At 45.1% G+C, this 18,859-nt stretch overlaps 1 protein-coding gene and 1 long non-coding RNA gene across 4 annotated transcripts in view; one reads left to right on the forward strand and one right to left on the reverse strand.

Moving 5' to 3' along the window:
- The window catches only part of AGK (acylglycerol kinase), a 148,235-nt gene extending 134,324 nt beyond the window's left edge, over nucleotides 1-13,911 (reverse strand). For 2 of the 3 annotated variants that reach the window (XR_013524200.1, XM_035254575.3), the window contains exons 1-2: nucleotides 13,678-13,911; nucleotides 4,403-4,526 (exon numbers count right to left, since the gene is read on the reverse strand). The gene's annotated coding sequence lies outside the window, so the exon portion shown is untranslated. Of the gene's footprint in view, nucleotides 1-4,402; nucleotides 4,527-11,709; nucleotides 11,869-13,677 lie in introns of all 3 variants that reach the window. The other variant, XM_078343616.1, reaches the window with a different exon arrangement.
- On the forward strand, nucleotides 13,482-17,035 carry LOC128928452 (uncharacterized). Its single transcript, XR_013524202.1, has 3 exons — nucleotides 13,482-13,868; nucleotides 13,951-14,123; nucleotides 14,659-17,035. It is a non-coding gene; the product is annotated as an uncharacterized LOC128928452 (long non-coding RNA).
- Nucleotides 17,036-18,859: the final 1,824 nt, after the last annotated feature.

An 18,859-nucleotide genomic window follows, 5' to 3' on the forward strand; every position in this document is an offset into this window, starting at 1 on the left:
GCATTCTTGGTTGCCTTTTAATTGTTGAATTGCTGTTCTTTATCTGCAGTCTCTGACTAGTAACCTTATTATAGCAATTGCCCAGGACTTAAAACTAAAGAACACACAATAAAAATCCACAATAATGAAAATGCTTAAATTAAATAAAAATCTCCTAACAAGTAGCTGAGCATACTAAAATGGATTGTATGAGTCACCAACTGTATGAATGATTTATTTTAGAAGTTATATCAGCTGAAGAAAATCATATATCAGTCTCATCATTCAATACCCAGGCCAGCCCTAATATTCTCATCACAGAGCCTCTGAATGAAATAGTCTCATGCAGAGATTATTAATCTATAAATAATATCCTAATGGTCTGTTAGTGTTTATGACTACTGTTTTAAACGTATTTATTAGTGGCTTTAATAGTTGTTTCATATTTCTTTCTACTATCCCATATATGTTTGCAACTCTGTGTGTGTGTGTGTGTGTGTGTGTGTGTGTGTGTGTGTGTGTGTGATGTGGGTTTACGTTGTAGCCCTCTAAAATAGGCATACTGTGATAGTCAGACTAGACTCTGCTTCTGTTTGCAATACTATTTTAAAGACAAGTAAGAAAAGAAAAAAAAACCTCATAAAATATTAAAGAAAATCCTAATTTTGTTACTTGAGGATGCAGAGTGGCTTTATGAATAGAGAGCTATGTTTTAAATTCTATTCCTCTTTTATCACAATGGGAAACAGGTACAGCACAGTACTTAGAAAAAACTGTCTTTCCTTCTATGTTCAACACTTCTGACACCAAATGTGTGGGATTCCCATACCCAGCAATTCTGATACTGCCTACCTGGAGTTCGCGCAGACCCCTCACATTAAGGGCTCAGCCCACAAGACTGCCCTCCATTCACACACCAATCACAAGTGGTGGGTCCCCAGGTTACCCACACTTCTGGCTGACTTGGCTACAAATCAGAGGTTCCCACAATTCCCCTCAGGTTTGACAATTTGCTAAAACAGCTCACAGAACTCAGGGAAACACTGATGTTTGTTGGTTTACCATATAATAAAGGAGACAGAGGAGCAGAAGAAGAGGTACATAGGGTGAGGTGGGGAAGGGTTCTAAGTGCAGGGGTTGTCCCCTTAGAGTTGGGGTACACCACCTTCCAAGCATGCGGATATATTCACCAACCTAGAAGCTCTTTGAACTCCATATGTCAGTGATTTTTATGGAGGTTTCACCACAGAGGCAATAATCAATTATTAACTCAATCTCCAGGTCCTTTTCCCTTTTTGGAGGATCGGGCATAGGGTTGAAAGTTCCGAGCTTCTAGCCATGGCAGTATCATACACTTCTCGTGACCAGCTCCCATCCAGGGGTCCACCAAGAGTCAGGTAATTTGACAAAAGACACTCCTATCACCTAGAAAATTTCAAGGAATTTAGGAGCACTGTGTCAGGAACTGGGGCCAAAGACCAAATATTAGAATAAAAGATGCTCCCTACAAAAAGATATCAGAGAAGATCAGTTAATTAAACATTTTACCAAAAGGAAATTATAAGAGTTTCAGGAGCTCTGTGGCAGGAACTGAGGATGAAGGCCAAATATATCTTACTCTATCCTAATATCACATGTGGCAAGAGATCTGATGAGCACTTCACGAAGGAGGAGAGCCAAATGTCCAATAATTACATGAAAAGTTATTCCACTGCCTTCATAATTAGAGGAACACATACAGAAATAGAAATGAGATATCATAACAGAATGGCTATAATTAAAAAGACTGATGCCATCAAGCATTGATGAGGGCGTGGAGCCATGAGAACACTCATAGATTCTGGGTAGGAGTATAATTGGTACAACCACAATCGAAAATTGCTTGACAATCTCTATAAGAGATGAACATGTACATACTCAGTTACCCTACTTGTCAGAATATAGTTGTATTAATTTCCTATCACTGCCATAACACATTACCACAAACTTAGTGGCTTAAAAGAATACCAGTTTATTACCCTACAGTTCTGCAGCTCAGAAGTGGGAAGAGGATTTCCTGACTTAAAATCAAGGTGTCAGGAAAGGTGTGTTCCTTCTGGAAACTCTATGAACGAGTCCATTTCCTTGACCATTTCAGTGCCTAGAGGCCCACTCACAGTCCCTATCTGATGGTCCCAAAGCTAGCAAGAGGGGAGTTCTCACATTATGTCACTGTGACCTCCTCTTCTATCTCCCTCTTCTACATTTAAGGATCTTTGAGTTACCCTGAGCCTGCCTGGATAATCCAGAGTAATTTTCCTACTCTACTGTCAGTTATTAACAAATTGACTTCCAGTTTCTACCTCCATTCCCTCTGCCATGAAATGTAGACTATTCTCAGGTTCTAGGGATTAGGACGCAGACATCATTGAGGGATCGTTACTTTGCCTACCACAGTAGCCAACAGAAATGCATACACACGTGTTTCAAAAGACACCTCTAAGGTTGCTCAGCACTGTATAATTTTTCTTGGCCAAAAGGTAGAAAAAGCCCAAATGTACATCAGGGCTAGAATAGATTTTTATATATTGTATATTGTGGTGTATGTTCATAAAACAGAATTCTTTACAGCAGTGAAATAAATGAGTCACAGCTTCCAGCTCCAGCTTGAATGGATCTCACCAACATAACATTAAGCAAGAAGCCAGACACAGAAAGAATACATATGGTAGTACTCCACTTATGTAAAGTTGAAAAACATGCAAGCCCGCTGCTAGAAGTTAAGGTAGTGGCTTCGTGCGGAGAGGAAGAAGAAAGGTGATCAGGAAGAGAACTAGGGCTTTAGGATGCTTCTGGGTCATGCTGCTTCTTGACCTGGGTGGTTACATGGATGTGTTCACTTCATGAGCATTCATTGAGCCGTACAAGCAAATGTGTGTACATTTTGCATCTTCGTAAGGCTTCAATAAGATTTTTAAAAAACAACAGGATTGTGGCACTGTTTCTTATCCAATGTTTCTTTCCTATTGGTCTCATCCCTGTAAGATAAGCCCTTGAGGACAAGAGTCGTGTCTTACTTCTCTATGGATCTCCAGAGTGGGTGCTCAATAAATGTCAAAAAGATTCAGTCCTTACAACCACTTACAAGATAGCCAGGGCTGCCACATAGGGTTTCTCAGGATGTGCACTGCACAACTCCAGAGCTTGTTATCCACACTGTCTCCAGCTCCACATAAGTAAAGCAATTATTGCCATCTTGTCCAGTGTCATGGATGAGGAAACTCAGGCTGAAAGCCTAAGAGACACATTACAAAGCCAGAGAACAGATCACAAAATTGCCCCGACTCTGACACTAATTGCAAGTTCAGGGATTTCCCAAACCACTTTCGGGTTTGATATTACTAGAAGGACTCACAGCATCACTGAAAGTTGTTCTACTCAGAGTTATAGTGTATTACAGCGAAAGAAAACAGAATAGAAACAGCTAAGGGAAGAAATGCATGGGGCAGAATCCAGGAAAGTTCCAAACACAGAGCTTCCAGTTATCTTCTCCCAGGGAGGTGTACCCAGCATTACTTTCTCAGTAATGTTTGAAAATACACATGGAGTATTGCCAACCAAGGAAGTCTCCAGAGCCTGTATTGGGCTCTATCGCAGAAACATGGTCACTGCCCATGTGGCTGGCCTAGGCCCCCAGCCCCTCTAGAAGTTAAGCTGATACCACATGACTCAAAGATCCCAACATACATCACAGTATTAGTCTTTCTGGTGTGGCCCAAAGCCCCCAGGAAAGCTTTTATTAGGCATGACATTGCAAGGGCTTAGACAACGCCTCTTAAGACCTGAGCACAAAGTCCAGACCTCTCTTTAGGCAATGTTAACTTATTTACTACACACATATCTAAGGTCACACCTGATGATGGAGACACACGTGGAACTGGAAGTTTCTGGAAAGGTGGTTTACTGTAATAGGCTCCAGAATTAGAAAGACTTAGACCTGTATCTTGACTCTGCTCCTTATCCACCCTTTGAACTTGGGCAAGGCTCTGTTTTTATTGGTAAAACAGAGATAATAAGGCAGAGGTTACAGGGTAATTGTGAGCACTAAATAAAATAATTCAGGTAAAGCACTGAGATAAGTACCCTCCATAAATGGTGGCTATTTTCAAAAATACCTGTTGATTGACAGATCTTTTCTTGCTGTGAGCACCCATGCATTTATTGACCTGGCCATGTTTGTGGTAGACCACCTGATGGCTCCCATGGTCTTAGACTCCTCTGATGGCAGGGCATAGTCTTCCTTAGGGCATGAGTGGCAAGAGACGGTTTCTTTATGGGAAAATAAGTAAAACATGAATCTCTTAGCCAGACAATAATAACTTCTGGGAACTTATGAAAGGCAGAATGAGCAGGTTTCAAAGGGTAAAAAGGTAGCACAGCTTACCCTCTTGAAGTCTAGCACCAACAGTGGGTCAGGATTCATTTCACTGCCTCCCCAGCAGCAGAAATTCATGTTCTTGTGCTCTGCCATTGATAGGGTTCAGTGACACTGTTCCCATCTGCTGCATCTTCAGATCGAATTGAACATAGAAAGAGAAGGTAATTGGTTGGACTTCATAATTATCACCTCTGTTGGGCTTAGCTAACTCTTACCAAGACACATCTGGTCAGCTTGTGGGTTGGATGTGCCTGAGTCAGGAACCTGCTCCTGGTCCAATCAGCTGTGGCGCAGGAAGCAGCATCCATGTGGTAGCAGGGAGGAAATTTGGGATTAAGGAAATATGGTAGGCAGCCTCTATGATGGCCCCAGTGGACCCTAGCTCCTAGTATTCACACCCTTATACAATCCTTTCCCTTGAGTATGAATGGGAAATTTTTGACTTGCTTCAGTGATGGTATGCCACTTCCAAGATTAGGTTATAAATGACTCTGGCTTGCATCTTACTTTCTCTTGCTCTCTCTCTTTTTTTTTTTTTTTTTTGGATACTGAGTTTTGCTCCTGTTGCCCAGACTGTAGTGCAATGGTATAATCTCAGCTCACTGCAACCTCCATCTCCTGGGTTCAAGCGATTCTCCTGCCTCAGCCTCCCAAGTAGCTGGGATTACAGGCATGTGCCAACATACCCAGCTAATTTTCTATTTTTAGTACAGATGGGGTTTCTCCATGTTGGTCAGCCTGGTCTTGAACTCCTGACCTCAGGTGATCTGCCCACCTTGGCCTCCCAAAGTTCTGGGATTACAGGCATGAGCCCCCACCATGCCTGGCGTTTTTTTGTTTTGTTTTGTTTTGTTTTTTTTGAGACAGAGTCTCATTCTGTCACCCAGCCTGGATGGAGTGAGTGGTGTGATCTCAGCTCACTGCAACCTCTACCTCCTGGGTTCAAGTGACTCTTGTGCCTCAGCCTCCCAAGCAACTGGGACTACAGGTCTGCACCACCACACCCAGATGAAATATATATATATATATGTATATTTAGTAGAGACAGGGTTTTGCCATATTGGCCAGGGTGGTTTTGAACTCCTGGCCTCCAGTGATCTGCCTGCCTCAGCCTCCCAAAGTGCTGGGATTAGAGACATGAGCCACCATGCCTGCCTCTTGCTCTCTTTCTGATTACGCTTTCTGGGGCTTCAGCTGTCATGTCATAGAGGCAGCCCACATGAATATGTTTGGAAGCAGATCTTTGGAGGCCTGCTAACAGCCACTTGAGTGGACTGTGAAGCAGCTCTTCTCCCTTTGAGCCTTCAGATAAGACTGCAGCCCTGGCCAGAGACCTTGACCCAGAAGCACCAGCTAAACCAACTCAGATTCCTAACCCATAGCAACTGTGAGGTAATTGATACTTTGTTTTAAATGGCTAGGTTTGGGTAATCTGTGAGTCAGTCATAGATCAATACTACAGGAATCACCTCATACTGCTGCCCTTAGCAAGGATTTGTGGGAGCAGCTCAGCCTGTGCAGTTCACACATCCATAAGAAAGCATAAGGGTAGCTCAGATTTAAAACAGTGACTCCCTGAAGGCAGTGTCCTGCCACAGAGGACAGGAACGGGCTTGGTGTGCAATCTGCATTTGTGGGTTAAAGAGCAGTGCCTTAACTGTAGAAGAAGACAGGTGACAGTGACAGTGTGTCAGAACAGTCATATGTAGACATCCCTCTCACAACGAGAAATAAAGCTCTTGTTGGCTGAGATCCCTACCCATTCCATATACGCAAATCAGGACATGGATTCCTTGCCAGCAAGAGTTCAGATGGACCCTTCGTTCCTTTTAAGTATAGCAACCAGTGGTTTCTTGACCCTTTTCAATCCGTAGGATGGTTACTCACGCCTTTCTTGGAGCAATTTTTCTGAGAAATGGTTCCAAAGGATGGAAACAAGTGAGTTCTGAGAAGTCACATCTCCTTTTGTTTGCTAGGGCCTATCTAGACATCACCATTCTGACAGCTAGCTCCAAGCCTGGCCCACTCAGTTTTCCAGGGGAAGAAGAAGTCAAGGAGTTCAGTTTTGGATACTATTTTTTTTTTCAAGACAGAGTCCCCCCCTGTCACCCAGGCTGGAGATCAGTGGCACGATCTCGGCTCACTGCAACCTCTGCCCCAGTCTCCTGAGTAGCTGGAACTACAGGCATGGGATTACAGGTGTGCACTACCACTCCCAGCTAATTTTTTGTATTTTTACAAAAAAAATCTCTATAGACAGAGAGTTTTGCAATCTTGCCCAGGCTGGTCTTGAAATCCTGGCCTCAAGTGATCCACCTACCTTGGCCTCCCAAAGTGCCACCATGTGCCACCATGCCTGGCTAATTTTTATATTTTTAATAAAGATGGGTTTCACCATGTTAGCCAGGCGGGTCTCTAACTCCTGACATCAGAGGATCCACCAGTCTCAGCCTCCCAAAGTGCTGTGATTGCAGGCATGAGCCATTGTACCCAGCTCAGTTTTGGCTCCCTTCCTTCCTTCCTTCTTTCCTTCCTTTCTTCCTTTCTTCCCTCCCTCCCTCCTTCCTTCCTTCTTCTCTCCTTCCTTCCTTTCGAGTGTCTCTCTGTCACCCAGGCTGGAGTGCAGTGGCGTGATCTCAGCTCACTACAACCACTGCTTCCCAGGTTCAACCCATTCTCCTGTCTCAGCCTCCTGAGTAGCTGGAACTACAGGTGTGTACCACCACGCCTGGCTAATTTTTGTATTTTTAGTAGAGACAGAGTTTCACCGTGTTGGTCAGGCTGGTCTCAAACTCCTGATCTCAGGTGATCCACCTCCCTCTGCCTCCCAAAGTGCTGGGATTACAGGCATGTTTTACCATGCCCGGTGGATACTTTTATTTTGTAAGTGGAAATGGTGAGGAAGGAACTGGCTTTAACAATCTGGTATTCAAGGAAGAGCTAGGACTGGAGACATGCACGTGAGATTTGTAGAGCACGGGCAGTGTTTAAAGCTGTGACACTGGATTATATCACTAAGAGAGGGAGTTAGGAAGTCCAGAGTTTAGATACAAAGAATAAAGAATATAAAGGAATAAAGGATCATCAGCAGAAAGGACTGAGAAGTGTGGCAGGGCCTGGTGATTGGCCCTGGTCTCAAAGTCTCTGCCCTTAACAGTCCCTTTTTCCTGACCACAAGCCTCTGTGGGCTCCCAGCCCTCTCAGCTTCCTCTCTGGGCCTGGTAAGATCATCTGAGCCCTCTGTTCTTCCTGAGCCAGCCGTGGAGAGCTGGGAATGCTGCTCCAGGCTTCCTCATCCAGCTACTTCCTCAGCGGATGCCTTATGACTGCGTCTTTTCACCCTGGAGAGGTGGGACTTTAGTTGGGAACTGGGAGTTTCCTCTAAGGTATGCCCAGGTACATGTGACACAAGCCCACCCTTCACTTTAATTTGCAGATTCCCCACCTCTCTCTCCTGTTCTTCACCTATGAGCAAGCATGCACACTTGCACATGAGAATGTATGCACACATACACAACATACACACACACACACACACACACCCCTGAGTGTCTGTCCCTAGGAATTAGAATCTATGTGATCTCTTGTCCCTGCTCTGTCTCTTCTTACTCCTCATATGCTTCAATCTAGTATTCAAGGAGATGGGTCTTCTCTCTGACACGGATCTTCCTTTTCTAAAATTCACCCCACTATCCAGCCAGGCAGGGCTCTCAGTGGGTTAAAGGAGAAGATCTAGAATTTAGAAATCCCTGTTCTCTATCCACAAAGCCTAGCTCTCAAGAGAAAGCTCCTGATTAAGTGGTCAGGTAAGTGAGATTTAACACCAAAAGGTGCTTGGTCATCTCTTAGTTCTCCATGGCTCTCGCCTTCTCCTTCCCTGGGACACTAGTCTCCATGGCTCAAACTTGGAGGAAAGAGCTGAAAAGAATATGGGTTAAGGCAGAAATGGGCCAGGTGTGGTGGCTCAAGCCTGTAATTGCAGCACTTTGGGAGGTCAAGGTAGGTGGATCACTTGAGGCCAGGATTTCAAGACCAGCCTGGGCAAGATTGAAAAACTCTCTGTCTACTAAAAATACAAAAAAATTAGCTGGGAGTGGTAGTGCACACCTGTAATCCCAACAACTCAGGAGGCTGAGGCATGAGAATTGTTTGAACCCCGGAAGCAGAGGTTGTGGTGAGTCAAGATCATGCCACTGCACTCCAGCCTGGGCAACAGAGCAAGACTCTGGCTCAAAAAAAGGTGGGTGTGGGAGAAATGAAAATGTATCATTTTAATATTTTAATAATAAAAATATGATTCTCTTCCCAATTCAACCCTCTGCACCCAGATAACAACCCTCTTTCCCTTTCATTCTCTACACATCTAAGAGAGGGTAAAGAGGGAAATTCTGAATGGAAAACTTTATAGGCCATTAGCTGGGTAAGTGGGGCAGAGACCGAACGAGGGCTGAGAGGAAAAGGAGCAGAGAGTGGACAGCAGGAGAGGGCAGATGAAATCAGTGGACAATCTGAGCTATGAATGGAGGGTAAGGGGGAGAGTCTCAGAGGCTTTCTCCTTGGTTTTCAGTAGGTTGGGGATGGGCTGCAGAAGGAGAAAGGGCATATTTTTAGCATGCAAGTCCCACACCTCTGGAGTCAAGTTCAGAGAGAGAGCTGGAGGGCTCAGTTCCACAGCTTGCAGAGGGAAGCTGCAGGGAGTTGCTACTGGGCCCAACTGAGATTTAGCACATTGATTTTTGCCTTTACTTTTTTTCTAGGTGCTGTGGTTTGTGATTGAGTGGGGAGGTTGGGGAGGACAGCCAAGGCTTTTAAAGGTGCCAATACTCTAGCAAGAAATAAGGAAGAGTGGCTGCTAAAAGAGCCTAGATTTTCCATTCTACCCTCCTGTGCCTCATTTTTCTTTTCCTCTTTCCACTTTCTTGGCTGAGCCTGCCTGTCAGTGAGATGATCAACAGCTATGGGAAGCACAGAGCCAGACTGGGAGGAGGGCTCGGAGCAGGAGTCGGACATTTGTCCTGAGCAGGGCTGATGGCCTAAACTTGACACTGGTCGCCCAGCTCCCTAGCCCAGGCCCACCTTCCTTCATTCACTCTTTCACTCTTGTATACATTGAATACCCATGCAGTGTCTACTATGGAGTGTCTACTTAAGCCAAGCACTAGCCATCCCATTGTGACAAAACAGACATGGTCCTGACCTCAAGGAGCTCACACTCTGGGAAGATAGGTAACATTGAATAAACAGCAAGAAATCAATATGTGATTACAGATCACTGATAAGTGCCACAAAGGAAAATGAGAGGGCTCTATGAAGGAGAATTAACAGGTAGAGGCTGCCTACTTTAGATGGTGGTCAGGGATGGTTTCTCTGAGAGGAGACATTTAAGCTAGAACCTGAAGGATGACATACAGCAGAGGTGAGACCCAGATCACTACCCACAAGGAAAACAAAAGACAATGAGGAAATAAGCTCGGGGGGACTTCTCAAATCCAATAGAACGGACTGAGAGTGACTTTCCATGTTTTTGGTTATGCTTATTCATTATCATCCACCTGCAATGTTGCATCTGTCAAAAGAAACACAGTATCTGAATAGACAATGTCCTTGACATGTGCACATTAAGCTACATAGTGGTGTAGATCTCCTACTTTTTAGATAGAACTTTCTAAATTGAAATAATTTATGAATTATTTTATAAATGAGGATTTAAAATACTTTTTATAAGGCCAGGCATGGAGGCTTATGCTTATAATCCCAGCACTTTGGGAGGCCAAGGCTGGTGGATCACCAGAGGTCAGGGATTTGAGATCAGCCTGGCCAACATGGTGAAACGCTGTCTCTACTAAAAATACAAAAAATTAGCTGGGCGTGGTGGTTTGCGCCCATAGTCCCAGCTACTCAGTAGGCTTAGACACAAGAATTGCTTGAACCCAGGAGGCAGAGGTTGCAGTGAGTGGAGATCATGCCACTGCACTCCAGCTTGGGCCACAGAGAAAGACTCTTGTCTCCATAAAATAAAATACTTTTTATGAAAAAGTCAAGAAACCAAGATGCTTGTGGAATTAACCCTCTTCCTCATTTTCATGGGGAAAGCTTCATGTATTGCATAAAAATTAGGAAATTAAGTGTGTTCCAAGTTCTTCCTTATATGGTTGTGACATTCCCATTTGTAGCATTTGAGCTATCACCCTCAAAGGTCATTAAATACATGCTGTGTATGTTTGTAACTATGGCCTCAAATATTTTTCTTTCCCTTTTCTTTTCTTCTTAGTCTCTACCTGTAAGTCCATCATCCAAGAAATATTTACTATATACCTAATGTGTGTCAGGCAGCATTCTCGCTGGGAACAGCAGTAAACAAAACAGAACAAACAGACTATGTTCCTCTTCTCATGAAGCAGGGGCCCAGATCATGCAGACTACTATCAGAACTTGGGATTTCATTTTTTGGTAAGATTGCAATCATTTGGAGAGTTTGACTAATGTAATCTGATTTCCATTTTAAAATAAAAATGTTATGACTGCAAATAGAAAGTAGGGAAGCAAGGCTGGAAGCAGGAGGGCAATTCGGAAACCTTTGCACTACCATAAAGAAGTTTTTAGCTTGGAACAAGGTGGCACAGGGTGGCACAGCCTGATGGAAAGAGGTAGCTGATATCTGGACATATTTTGCAGGTAGGGCACACAGAACTTGCTAATGGACTGAATGTGCAGCATGAGAAACCAAGATGAGTTAAGACAAGCTTTATGGTTTCTAACCTAAGAAAGTGGAAAAATAGAATAAATGTTTATTGAGATGGGCGGGGCATCAGGAGGAAGTTTTGGGCTTGCTAGATTCGGAAAGCCTGTGTTAAATTAAATAAGCAGGAGGCCATTTGCCTGAGGCTGTTTCTCTACTTTGACTCACTATGTAGCAAATTGCAAGCAACTCAGTAAGTAAACAAACTGAAGACCTAATTTAGAAGTATATATTTTGTAATAGGTAGCCCGGATCTCACCAGCTGAACTTTGGTTAATTACAGGCAGCCAACTGATCAGATCATGTCCAAATAAGGCAAACACCTAGCTGTAACCAATCGAGCTATTTCTGTACTCCACTTCCATTTTCTGTCTGTAAGTACTCACTGCCCACTTTGCAGGGCACCTCTTCTGGTTCTGAGTGCTGCCCAAGTCATGAATCATTCTTTGCTCAAATAAACTCTGTTCAATTTAATTTGTCAAAAGTTTTTCTGTTAACACTGATTAGGCATCCACATGGAGATGTTGACTAGATGGTAAACCATATGTGTGCCTGGAACTTAACTAACACCTACCTCATCCGTAAATTTGGCCAATTTTCTTTTGGCCAGCCCAAAGTCTTTTCTATCTTGGCATGACACTTCATGGTGCCTTTGAATCTGGGCACTTCCATCCTCACTCCCCACTTCTGAGTAGGTACAATTTCTTCTGGGTTCTCATGCTCGTCTTTCCTCCTAAATTGAAAGATGAACAGGGAGATGATACCCTATGTTTCAAAAATGAGCATTTTAATGCCCCTCGCACCTAACTTGCATCATCAACCTACTTCCAGTATCCTAAGCTAAAGCAAAAACTCTTGCGTAAGTTGTATTGCAGTTAAATAAACTAACTCTCAGGGCTTTGCTCTAGTTCATGCTCACCAAGCAAGCCTCTGACAGCAAGGTTTCTTATGTATCTTGATATGGAAAATGGGTATTTGGAACAGTGGAAACAAGTTATTTTTTCCCCTGTAAAGATATACTAATGCTAACTTATAAACAATCTCTAAAGCTCAGTGTCTTAACACAATACAATTTTATTTCTTGTCCACATGATAGTCCAATGTGAGTCAATCTCGCCTGGTGGCTCTCTTCCATGTGGTGACTCCTGGATCCAGGATCCTTCTGTTCTGGAAGTCCTTCACTTCCAGCACTTGGAACACTTTTTGGCTATATCTGCAAGTGGCATATATCACTTCTGTCCGCATTCCCTTAGGTAGAACTCACTCACATTGTTTCACTTAACTGCAAGTAAGGCTGGAGGATATAGTCTCCCTTTGTGCCGAGGCAGTAGAAACAAGATTGGTGAGCGTCTAGCCCGTCTCTACCACTAACAGTTTATCCCCCTAATAAATCACTACACTGGCACTCTAGTTTTGTCTTTGTTCTCTTAAGAATGTTATAGTGTGAGGCCGGGTGTGGTGGCTCAAGCCTGTAATCCCAGCACTTTGGGAGGCCGAGGCGGGTGGATCACGACGTCAAGAGATTGAGACCATCCTGGTCAACATGGTGAAACCCCATCTCTACTAAAAATACAAAAAATTAGCTGGGCATGGTGGCATGTGCCTGTAATCCTAGCTACTCAGGAGGCTGAGGCAGGAGAATTGCCTGAACCCAGGAGGCGGAAGTTGCAGTGAGCTGAGATCGCGCCATTGCACTGCAGCCTGGGTAACAAGAGCGAAACTCCGTCTAAAAAAAAAAAAAAAAAAAGGAATGTATAGTGTGACTCTGCAATGTGTGATTGCTGCTGGTGAATCAAAATGATAAAGCTGCTGATTCTGCAATTTGAGAGCCCAACCATGCTGACCTCAAAGTGTAGTCAATCCATGAAGTTCCTCCCACCGCAGCTCATCCTGAACGCTGCCCACCTGAGTCATCAAGAAAGGTTTAAGTACATTACCTGTGCTCTGTTTAATGTCAGTGAAGTGTGTCCTAAATTGAGTTATTTCTAGGATCTCTTTCTAGTTCCCCAGTAAGCCAGGTTCTGAAGAATAGGGGTTCAAAAAAAATAGAGAAGAAAAGGAGGGAAAAGGCTGGATTAATGGGAACAGGGGTCAGGGGTGAGACCTGGGCTAAACAGTGAAGATAAAAAGACATGAAAACGAGCAAAAGGAAGAGAAAATAATGGTGAAAGTCAATACAGTAAGGAAAGGGGTTGTGGGAGACAAAGGCAAGGGCAAGAACTCGGAAAAGGTGAAACAAAGGTGAGCAAGGAGGCTGAAGACAGGTCAGCTGCAGCGGGAAAGAGGAAAGGGCCCTTTAAGAGACACATCAAGCCTCAGGTGTTGTCCGGAGGGCGGTCGCTGCACGTGACCCGTGCTCCTTGGGGAGCGTCTAGGGAGCTGCGGAGCCCTCCTCCTCCCCGCCGCGCCCGCAAACCAGCTCACGTGTCCCACCTGGGAAGGGCAGGGGTGGGTGAGGAATGGTGGAGGGAAAGGAGCGAAAGCGGAGAAACAGGAGGGAGGGGGAAAGGCGGCCGCTGCAGAAAAAAAATGAGTAACTAACCCTCTTTGTGCTTGGCTTGCGAGGCGTTTCCTTCCCGATGAGACTTGAAGCTGTCACCTCTCAGTCTCGGTTTGGAATAAATACACTGGCCCACCCGAGGGGAGGCGGCGCCGTGCCTGGACACACCTGGGAGGTACCTGGTCGCACCTGGGAGATACCTAGCCGCACCTGGAGGCACCTGGCCGCACCTGGTAGGTATCTGGTCACACCTGGCCGCTCGTCTCCGGGAGTCACGAGCGAGGACCGCCTCCTGGACTTTCTACTGCTCTGCAGGAGGATCCGATCACTGTGACCGACTGGGAGGCCGACCCAGGAGTGCCCGGCGGGGTGGAGGGTCTGGAGACTGTAATTGGGGGACTCAAGAGAGAAGTTCCGGCCCGAGGAGCAGCAATGTCCACGGAATCGGCCATAAAGGATCAAAGGGGCCAGATAGGCCCCTATTTCTGGTATTCTCCTCCAAATATTGGTCTCTGCGGTTTTTTGGGCAACCTGTTCTAGCTGGCTGGCTAATAGCAGGCAGATCATGCGCAGAAGAGGTCGCACCACTGGGGAGGACTCCTGTGCTGGCTGGAGAGGGCACCTGGGGCCCTGTGGTGATAGGGTGGGTTCCTGGAGGTCATTCTCTCTTTAGGGAAGCTTCCCAAAGCTGGAAAAGCTGTGACCTTGTACCTCACCGAATGGTGTCATATTGCACTCCATCACTATGGCCTCGATTCTCCCCCCCTCCCTTCCTCTACCCCTTCCCCCTCCCCTTCCCTTTTCCCTCCTCCCCCCTCCCCTCCCTTGCCTTCCTCCTCTCCCCCCTCCCCTCCCTTTCCTTCCCCCTCCCCTCCCTTGCCTTCCTCCTCTCCCCCCTCCCCTCCCTTTCCTTCCCCCTCCCCTCCTCTGGCTTCCTTCTCCCCCTCCCTTCCCCCTTCCCATCCTCTCCCTTCTCTCTGACTGCTTCTCTCTTCTCTCTTTTTCTCTCGTTGTTCTTCCTAGGCCACATCTGAGACTTCTTCCGGCCCATGGATGTTACCCAGTGTACACAGCACTTAATATAAAGAGCATCACTAAGGCCACCTCAAATGAAGGTTTCTTTCCTCAGGCACCTTGGGTGACTTTCTTCTGTTACACCACGTCTCCTCACTGCCAAACTCCACCCCAACCCTGTTGATTAAAAATACACAATTTACAGCTGCTTAAAGCAACTTTTTAGTTGGAACAGCTGAAAATACATTGCACAGTTCTAAAGTGATGGAGCTGACATTCCAAGCTTCCCAGAAAAACCGCTTCATCGCCTCAGTTACATGTCAACAGTGACAATAATGGTGCAGTCTTGTTTCATTCCAATATCTAAGCATGGATTGAGTATTCTTTCCATGTACCCGCAGTTGTCAGCCTTCTTTGCAGCTCTTTGGGCCAGGTTCCCTGGAGCTGGGGGAAGGCATGGGCAGTTGGTGTCTTCCCTGCTTCTGCTTCTGTCTGCCTCTTGGAAGCTTTGGAAGCCAAGGCTCTTAGGTTGGCTGGGTTGCTGGGTCCACCAAGCACTTTCTGAGCTCCATTCTTTTTTTTTTTTCCCCCTCCAAAGCACTTTAGTTTCAGAAAGGAAAGGACACCAAAAATAGGCCTTTCCTGTGCAGATGTCCAATAACCTCGGTGTGGGGACCAAATGCCCCCCAGCCATTGGAAACACAGATCTTGTAAGTTCTATTCATCGGGGCACTCACCCATTCATTCGTGTTTATCAAGGGCCTGCTCGGTGTTGGGACAGTTGAGGATGACATTCCTGCCATCATGCTGAGCTCCATTCCTATAGACCTCTTCTTCCTTGTAGTTCTTTCTGTTTCCTCCTTGCTCACAGGGTCTCCTGGCCCTTCCTTTACTCTTCTGTTTATTTTAGCAACTCTGTAGTCTGCTTTCTAGAATGACTACATGAGGGAGTTCCTTTATCTTCTTACAGCTTCAACCCCTGGCCTTGGCAACACTGGGCTTACCTGGATGCTCCAGGGTCCAACCCTGTCACCACATTACCTTGACCCACAGTGTCTAGCAGGTTCCAGGAAGCTGGCATCCTCTGTTGGCAAGTCCCAGCTGGGTTCTGCTTACAAATTAAGATTCTTAAGAAGTTGAGTCTATTTACTCTTCCAGAGACACAGCCTAATTTCCACGTTAGTCTCAGTTTCTACTCAGGATACTGCCACTCTGAAGGAAGGCTGTGGAGCTGGAAATTTGAATAAGACAAAATGGTTGTCTTTAGATGATAGAGTGCCTTGTAGATTCCCAGAGCTCGTCTCGACCTTAGACATCCTCTAGTCCAGTGGCTCCCAAAGGAGATGTGGAGGATTAATAGAGCTGAAACATGACAGCGAGGGGAAACCAACAGTGTTTCCGAGCATCTGTAACATCCAGGGCAGGTAGACTAGGAAAATGGTTCCATGCCCAGCTGATCATCAGGGTCACAGGGGAGCTGGGTTGCCAAGTTTCTGCTCATGTCTGCTTCCCTTCTCTGCTGAGGTTCTCTGAAATGTTAATTATTTCTTTGAATTCTTTGTCCACTTGTTCTTCTGAAATGTTCTATCCTCCCTACAACTTTCTTGGTGGTTTTCTCCTTCCTCTTCACTTACTCTGTTTCCTGAAATGCTCTGCTTTTCCACCCACCAACTTGAGTCCCACACAAATAGCATAGGATAGCATAGAAATCATCATCACTTTATATTTACCATGTGTTTTCATATTTATTCTCATTCCTGCTATCTCCTAAAGAAGATACCACCCAGATAAGTTCTCCCTCTCTCCCATGCTCAATTGGTACACAATGGCACGTGTAGGAATGTACACATGTAATAGGATGTTTAATACTAGTCTTTCGAGGTCTACCGTTTCCACCAAATCCCTAAAGATAGAGAACAGTGTAATAGATGCCACATCCCCCATATACTAGAAGGTGTTGAACCACATGCAAAACACCTCAGGAGCTTCAGAAACCAGTGTTGCTGCAATTAGTACATCACTCACCATTGTCCCCTGGAAGGAGTTGACCACACCTTTACAGAGTGTTGATGCTGATATGGCTTGCTGATTTGGCTCACCAAATCTCAACCTGAATTGTGTCTCCCAGAATTCCCACATGTTGTGGGAGGGACCCAGGAGGAGGTAATTAAATAATGGGGCCTGGTTTTTCCTCTGCTATTCTCATGATAGTAAACAAGTCTCATGAGATCTGAGGGGCTTATTGGGGGGGTCTCTGCTTTTGCTTCTTCCTCATTTTCTCTTGCCACCACCTTGTAAAAAGTGCCTTTTACTTCCTTCCATGATTCTGAGGCCTCCTCAGCCACGTGGAACTATAAGTCCAATTAAACCTTTATTTTTGTTACCAGTTTTGGGTATGTCTTTATCAGCAGCATGAAAACAAACTAATACAAATGCTTTGCTCTTCTCTCAAGTCGGCTGGCATTGCTGGGATCACTCAGAGAGCCTAACATGTCTCTTAGGGAGTATTAGGAATGAGTATCTAATACTTACTTGAAAATATAAAGGAAAAGGCTTGAAGTGGCAGAGGAGAGAGAGAGGCAGAGACAGAGACACAGAGAACTGCCCTCGGAGTGATGTGCACTTGGACGTGTATCTGCAGAGCAATGATGCTTCCTGGTGGACCATGTGTGTGACATGGGTGGAGATGACCCAGAGTCATTTGCAAAGGGGCCCAAATCTGCTGCTGGGATGGACTGAACTGGAGAGGGGTAGGCCCTTGCAGTGGAGAGCCTGAGTGTTGGAAGCTGACACAGCCATGGGGGGAGTCAGTGCCTGGTCTGCTACAACAGCATTGGGAGGCTCTGGAGGGGCATCTTAGAGAAACCACAGAGATAAAGCTTGAGTGAAGAGTGCACTTGGAAATTTTGCCAGGCCAGAGGCCACCAACTGCACAGCAGCCAGAAACTGTACCCTTTCCTGAATCCCTTTCTCCACCCTCATCAGGGCCAGAAATAGCAGCCAGTAAGCAGCTAAGATGCCAGTGGAGAAAGAAAAGCAGCCATCTGCCCCCGGTCCTGTTCAGCAGGCAGTGCAGAGCTGAGGGAGCCGCAAAGCTCCAGATGGGATCAAGTACTATTTGGGACTGGGCATATTAACTATGAGAAGAAACCTACTCTCATGATGAACAGGATGAGACACATTTTAAGACCTGCCCAGGACCGCCAGGCCCAGGGCAAAAACTAGCCTTCAGAGCAGGTTGAAAGGGACACAAGGGGAGTTGAGTTCAGATTAGCGAGGACTCAGTGGCACACAGACAATAATGAGCAGGGGAGCAGATAAGAACAGACAAAAACATTCATTGACCTGCAATTAAAATAACTGGGAAGGCTGTGGACTCTCTATTTTGACTTGGTCATTCTCACTGAAGTCTTTCCTATGACTGGAGGTTGGGCTTACAACCTGGCAGTGATGGATGCTCTTTAGCTTCCAGGTTCTTGATTGCCATTAGGTACCCTGCCTGCCACTGATGAAATGGGAGGTGACTTGGTTATGGATGTATAATCCAAAACTAGGCCTTCTAGAGAGTGTTGAATAGCATGCTTTTCTGCTCAGTTGTATATTTGCATAAAAATACAAATCTTTAATAAAACCACATCAGCCTCAACTAGTACTAGCAGAACATAAACTATTGTTTTAAATCATGAATTCTCTATTTCTGTAAGGAAATAGGAATATCTAGATATTTTCTTTCTAGTCCAGAGATTCATATGCATTAAAAAATTGTTAGGATCTTGTTAAAATACAGACTCCTAGGCCCTGTCCACAGCGATTCTGGGTTAATAGTGTTGGGGCAGGACCCAGGGATCTGTGTTTTGATAAGCACTCAAAGTGACTCTGACGTCTCTTGTAATTTGAGAAAGATAGTTTTATTGGGTACAATGTACACTACTCAGGTGATGGTTGCATTAAAGTGTCAGATTTCACCACTAAACAATTCGTCCACATAAACAAAACCACTTGCACCCAAACACTATTGAAATAAAACAAAGACTGTTGTAATTATGAGTGATCATATTACCACTCTTTGTTCAGTCTAACCATTTGCTTTTTCCCTGTACTTGAGTGAGACTAGTTGACCTTGAGCTTTTTAGTTAACATTAGAACATTTTGAGGGGCACTCAGCATTAGCAACTTTATCAGACGTCAAACCTACTAACACTTCTCTCAG

This window comes from Callithrix jacchus, chromosome 11 (assembly GCF_049354715.1).
Source record: "Callithrix jacchus isolate 240 chromosome 11, calJac240_pri, whole genome shotgun sequence".
Taxonomy (NCBI): Eukaryota; Metazoa; Chordata; class Mammalia; order Primates; family Cebidae; genus Callithrix; species Callithrix jacchus.